Genomic DNA, 6000 nt, shown 5'->3' with positions numbered 1-6000 from the left:
TGGGGTCTGTGGATGGTAAGTGCATTTATTACCGAATGAACCGGCGGTCAGGTAGAGCCATGCGCTCTGATGGTTCAGTGATCCGGAGATCGTCTTGGGCCGTGTTCATTAAATGACTGAGTGCATCGGAGACTTGAGAGAGTCTCGTGCATTAATGGCAGGCCGTGCCGAATACCTGCGAAGATCTTATGCCTTGATGGCTTGGAGATAGTGGCAGGTCGCAAGCCGTAGGAGTTGTCAGTCCCTTGGACTTTAGGCGGAGGTTAAACATTTGGTTAGGGCATCGGCTCGGCAAGAGTGCCGAGCCGAGCTGGTCGCCCAATGGGGCGCCCTGTGGCGGGGTTGCTTCAAGTACTCCTGGTCGGCGCCCTTTAGGCGAGCACCTTCTAGCAGAGCGCCTTGGCGCTGTCTTTGGTCAGCACTTTCTAACCGAGCAGCTTTGGGTGGGGCACCTCTTGGCGCGCGCTCTGGTCGACGCCCTCTAGTCGAGTGCCTTCCTGGTCGGCATCCTTTGGCCGAGCAGCTTTCCGGTCGGCGCTCTTCGGCCGAGTGGCTTTCCAGTCGGCACTTCTTGGCCGAGCAGCTTTTCGGTCGGCGCTCTTCGGCCGAGCGCCTCTGTGGATATATGACTTAGGGTTTTTCCCCTAACACTACCCCCCGACTTCCGAGCTCCAGTTGGCTATCAGCTGGAGCGCGGGAAGTAGCTTTAATTGGGTCATCACGAATTCCGAAAATTTTGATTTACTGTGCGTTTTGAATTATCGAACGCTTCGAGGAGCCTTTAATAGGCGGCGTCTCTTCTTTCCCGAAGAGCCTCATTATTGGGACACCTTTTACGAAGCGTCCTCGCGTCGTGGGCTCATGATGGGGCCGCACGATCTTCGATTGCGGATGCCTTTCCGCACGATCCGATGGGGCGCTTCGACATTCGAAGCGCCAGCCCTAATTAAATGCGTCGTTCTGTCTTTTAGGCCGACACGTGTTATCATCTAACCAGGACGCAGCGCTTTCTTCGCTGATCCGGGCCGTTGGGGAGGTCTATATAAACTCTCCCCCGGCCCCCTGTCCTCTTTCTATTGCCTTCTGCTTCCAGCTTCCTATTCTCCCAGCCTTCCTCAGACCGAAGTCCCTTTTCTCCGGCGTCTTTCCCAGGTCCCCCTTCTTTTTGATTTCCCTCTCTTGTAATGGGTTCTTTGCCTAGCGAAGTAGTATCCACCATGAGTGTCCTGGAGGTCGAGATGACCGAAGAGTGGTTTTTCCCTCTTCACGGGTTCCATTTGGAACCCGCCAGGCGAAGGGATCGGGTAACCGATCCTCCGGTAGGCCGGATCGGAGTGCACTCGGAGTCACTCTGGGCCGGCCTCCGATTTCCTCTTCACAGCTTTGTGAATGAGTTGCTGGCGGTATGCCAGTTGGTCCCGGCGCAACTCACTCCAAACGCTTGGAGGGCAGTGATGGGTTTCCTATCACTGTGTTTACTACAGGGGATTCCTACCTCTGTTAACGTCTTCCGGCGACTTTTTATTTTTAAGTCGAACCCAGGAGACGGGGAGTGGCTCTACATCGCCCTCCGGGCGGGTCGTCCACTTTTTCATGGTGCCCCCTCATCCATTCATGGTTGGAAGGAGAAATTCTTCTTCCTGGGTTCCGACCGGTCCTGGGGGTTTGACCCCAGGTGGAGGCCGGCCCAACTTAAATCCATCAACAGGCTCCCCCAGCTTTTTCCGCGTGAGCAGGAGATCTTCGATACCATCCGCAGCCTTGGGGACGGGATTTTGCTGAACGGCCTCATTAGCGAGGACGCCCTGGTGAACGTGGGCTTGAGCTCGGCACGTCCTTAGGGTAAGGATAGTTACAGCAACTTCTTATTTCCTTATTGTTCTAATGTTCTAATTTTGCTCATCTTTGCAGACATCGCAAAAATAGTGACCAAGAGCGAAGTCCTTTACGCCCGCTTCCAAAAGAGGGCGGCTGAACTTTCAGGAGAACCGACCGAGCCGAGGAAGAAAGCAAAGACCTCGGCGAAGACCTCGACGACCACAACCGTTGAGGCGCGCGCTTCTCGCCCCGTGCGCCCTGAGGCTGGTCGGGGAGAGGGCGTGGGCTCTGGCGGAGCCACGATGGCACCTCCGTGTCCGGTGCCGATTTCGCAAGTCCCTGGTCGGCGGGAAGCTCCAAATTCCGACCAGGGAGGGAGGACCTCAGCAGATCTGGCGCTCGCACGCCCCACCTCTACCACGCAGCGGTCCGGTCAGCCGTCTACTCGACCCCAATTCCCCAGCTCTGAGCCGGGGAATAGCCAAGAAGCAACGGGGTCGGCCGCACCCAGGCCAGCTGAAGCCGGTCTGGCGGGTCCTTCGGGTCCTCAGGAGCGGGTGCCTTACGCTCCTGGATGGGCTGTTTTCGAGGGCGACTCGGCCCTCGATAATGTACAAGTGGCGCGCGAAGTTCTTCGGGTCGCGCTGCTCCCGGCCGACCAGGCCAAAATTCGGTCCATGAACTACGGCGAATTCATGGACTCCGCTATTTGCTCTTCCATCCGAGTAAGTCAGCTTTTATCTCTGTGCAAATGTGTGTTTTGGCTTAACTGTTTCTTACATGTCCCTCTTGCAGCGCCTCCACGAGACCGAGACGATGATTCACATCATCCAGGACTATCGGGACCGGGCCCGAAGGCATCAGAGGGGGCGCGAGGAGGCCGAAACAAAGTTCCTCGCGTCTGAGGCCGAGCAGAAAGTGCTTCAAGCGAAGCTAGGGGCGGCCGAAGACGAGGTTCGGACTCTGGTCGCCGAACTTGAAGAGGAGAAGGGCGCGCACTCTTTGACTAGGTCCGAGGTGCGCGCCGCGGAGGCCCGCCGGACGGAGGCCGAATCGTCGCTCGCTATACGCGAGCAGGAGGTGGGGGAGGCTCGAATAAAGGTCCGAGATCTCGAGATCCGTCTACTTGACGTGCAATCTCTGCTCGCGGATCGCGAAAGAGAAATAAAGATTTTGGAGCGGAAGGCCGCCTACCATGAGGCTCGGGAGAAGGAGGCCCGGGAGCAGGCCCAGGACGCCGTCAAGCTCTTCCGTGAATCGGAAGAGTTTCGCAACTTGATGGAAGAGGAAGGCGTCAATGGTCTCATCCAGGGCTTCAAGGACTTCCGCAATCAGTTGCGGCGGCTTCTCCCAGATTTCGACCTTAGCCTGCTTCAACCAGGCGCTGGGGTCGAAAACCCAGAAGCGGAGGCGGAGGTAGAGGTTCCAACCTCTGGCGGGACCGACCAGGAGGGTCAAGCTGAAGAAGGCGAGATCGTTCTCGAGGTCACCGAGGCAGCTCCTAAAGCCACCGTGGGGGCCTCGGCCGCAGAAGAGCCAGCCGTTCCTGAAGTCGCCGGGCCTGAGCCCTTTGTGTAGTTTCCCCTTTCTCCTATTTTCTTTTTCCTTTTTGTAAGCCGGAGCGGCCTCTATACTTTGTTAAGGCCGGGTCCGAGCTCTTGTACTAGGCCTCCGGGCTTTTTGAAATGAATATTCATGTGTGGAAACTTGTCTATTGTAGCATAAGTTTCTCTGCTCGGATCTATTTTAGGTTCCGAGGATATGGGCTCTAGGGCCTGAGCTTAAGTTGTCTTGCCGAGCTCCATTGCTCGGCTCTTCGACCAATGGTATAGCAACGCATAGATAATGTAAAAAAATATTAAATAAATGGGTACCTTGTACCGTATGCGTCCATGCGCCGAGGCGACTGAGGACGCTTCTCTGCTCGGACTCCGTTCTTCGAGGACGTCGGCAGAGAAATCCAGAAGCAGAATAGATAATGTAAAAAACATTAAATAAATGGGTACCTTGTACCGTATGCGTCCAAGCGCCGAGGCGACTGAGGACGCTTCTCTGCTCGGACTCCGTTCTTCGAGGACGTCGGCAGAGAAATCCAGAAGCAGAATAGATAATGTAAAAAACATTAAATAAATGGGTACCTTGTACCGTATGCGTCCAAGCGCCGAGGCGACTGAGGACGCTTCTCTGCTCGGACTCCGTTCTTCGAGGACGTCAGCAGAGAAATCCAGAAGCAGAATAGATAATGTAAAAAACATTAAATAAATGGGTACCTTGTACCGTATGCGTCCAAGCGCCGAGGCGACTGAGGACGCTTCTCTGCTCGGACTCCGTTCTTCGAGGACGTCGGCAGAGAAATCTAGAAGCAGAATAGATAATGTAAAAAACATTAAATAAATGGGTACCTTGTACCGTATGCGTCCAAGCGCCGAGGCGACTGAGGACGCTTCTCTGCTCGGACTCCGTTCTTCGAGGACGTCGGCAGAGAAATCCAGTAACAGAATAGATAATGTAAAAAACATTAAATAAATGGGTATCTTGTACCGTATGCGTCCAAGCGCCGAGGCGACTGAGGACGCTTCTCTGCTCGGACTCCGTTCTTCGAGGACGTCGGCAGAGAAATCCAGAAGCAGAATAGATAATGTAAAAAATATTAAATAAATGGGTACCTTGTACCGTATGCGTCCAAGCGCCGAGGCGACTGAGGACGCTTCTCTGCTCGGACTCCGTTCTTCGAGGACGTCGGCAGAGAAATCCAGAAGCAGAATAGATAATGTAAAAAATATTAAATAAATGGGTACCTTGTACCGTATGCGTCCAAGCGCCGAGGCGACTGAGGACGCTTCTCTGCTCGGACTCCGTTCTTCGAGGACGTCGGCAGAGAAATCCAGAAGCAGAATAGATAATGTAAAAAACATTAAATAAATGGGTACCTTGTACCGTATGCGTCCAAGCGCCGAGGCGACTGAGGACGCTTCTCTGCTCGGACTCCGTTCTTCGAGGACGTCGGCAGAGAAATCCAGTAACAGAATAGATAATGTAAAAAACATTAAATAAATGGGTACCTTGTACCGTATGCGTCCAAGCGCCGAGGCGACTGAGGACGCTTCTCTGCTCGGACTCCGTTCTTCGAGGACGTCGGCAGAGAAATCCAGAAGCAGAATAGATAATGTAAAAAACATTAAATAAATGGGTACCTTGTACCGTATGCGTCCAAGCGCCGAGGCGACTGAGGACGCTTCTCTGCTCGGACTCCGTTCTTCGAGGACGTCGGCAGAGAAATCCAGAAATGGAATAGCGGGCCGAGCTCGTTGGCTGAAGCCGGTAAAGAATGAGCCGAGCTTGCTTGGCCAAAAAAGACAACATCCCAACGTATCGGGGCATCCCGGCCGAGGTCGGGGTAGGAGCACGAGCCGAGCTCGTCCGGTCAGAGGACCGCTACTCAATAATCGATGGAGCACGAGCCGAGCTCGTCCGGTCAGAGAGGACCGCTACCCAATAGTCGATGGAGCACGAGCCGAGCTCGTCCGGTCAGAGAGGACCGCTACTCAATAATCGATGGAGCACGAGCCGAGCTCGTCCGGTCAGAGAGGACCGCTACTCAATAGTCGATGGAGCACGAGCCGAGCTCGTCCGGTCAGAGAGGACCGCTACTCAGTAGTCGATGGAGCACGAGCCGAGCTCGTCCGGTCAGAGAGGACCGCTACTCAAGTCGATGGAGCACGAGCCGAGCTCGTCCGGTCAGAGAGGACCGCTACTCAATAATCGATGGAGCACGAGCCGAGCTCGTCCGGTCAGAGAGGACCGCTACCCAATAGTCGATGGAGCACGAGCCGAGCTCGTCCGGTCAGAGAGGACCGCTACTCAATAGTCGATGGAGCACGAGCCGAGCTCGTCCGGTCAGAGAGGACCGCTACTCAATAATCGATGGAGCACGAGCCGAGCTCGTCCGGTCAGAGAGGACCGCTACTCATGTCTCGACGCCTCGAGCTTCCCGGTAACCGGGGCGTCCCGACGCCTCGGGGCATCCTGACCGTGGCCAGGGTAGGAGAACGAGCCAAGCTCGCTGATGGAGAGCGCACCATAAACTCACGGACATCTTCAGGGAGTCCACGCAGGTACTCCATCCCGAGGTATCAGGGCATCCCAACCGTGGTTAGGGAAGAAGAATAAACCTGATGCCAT

This window comes from Phoenix dactylifera, chromosome 3 (genome assembly GCF_009389715.1).
Source record: "Phoenix dactylifera cultivar Barhee BC4 chromosome 3, palm_55x_up_171113_PBpolish2nd_filt_p, whole genome shotgun sequence".
NCBI lineage: Eukaryota > Viridiplantae > Streptophyta > Magnoliopsida > Arecales > Arecaceae > Phoenix > Phoenix dactylifera.
This window is presented reverse-complemented; position numbering follows the sequence as displayed.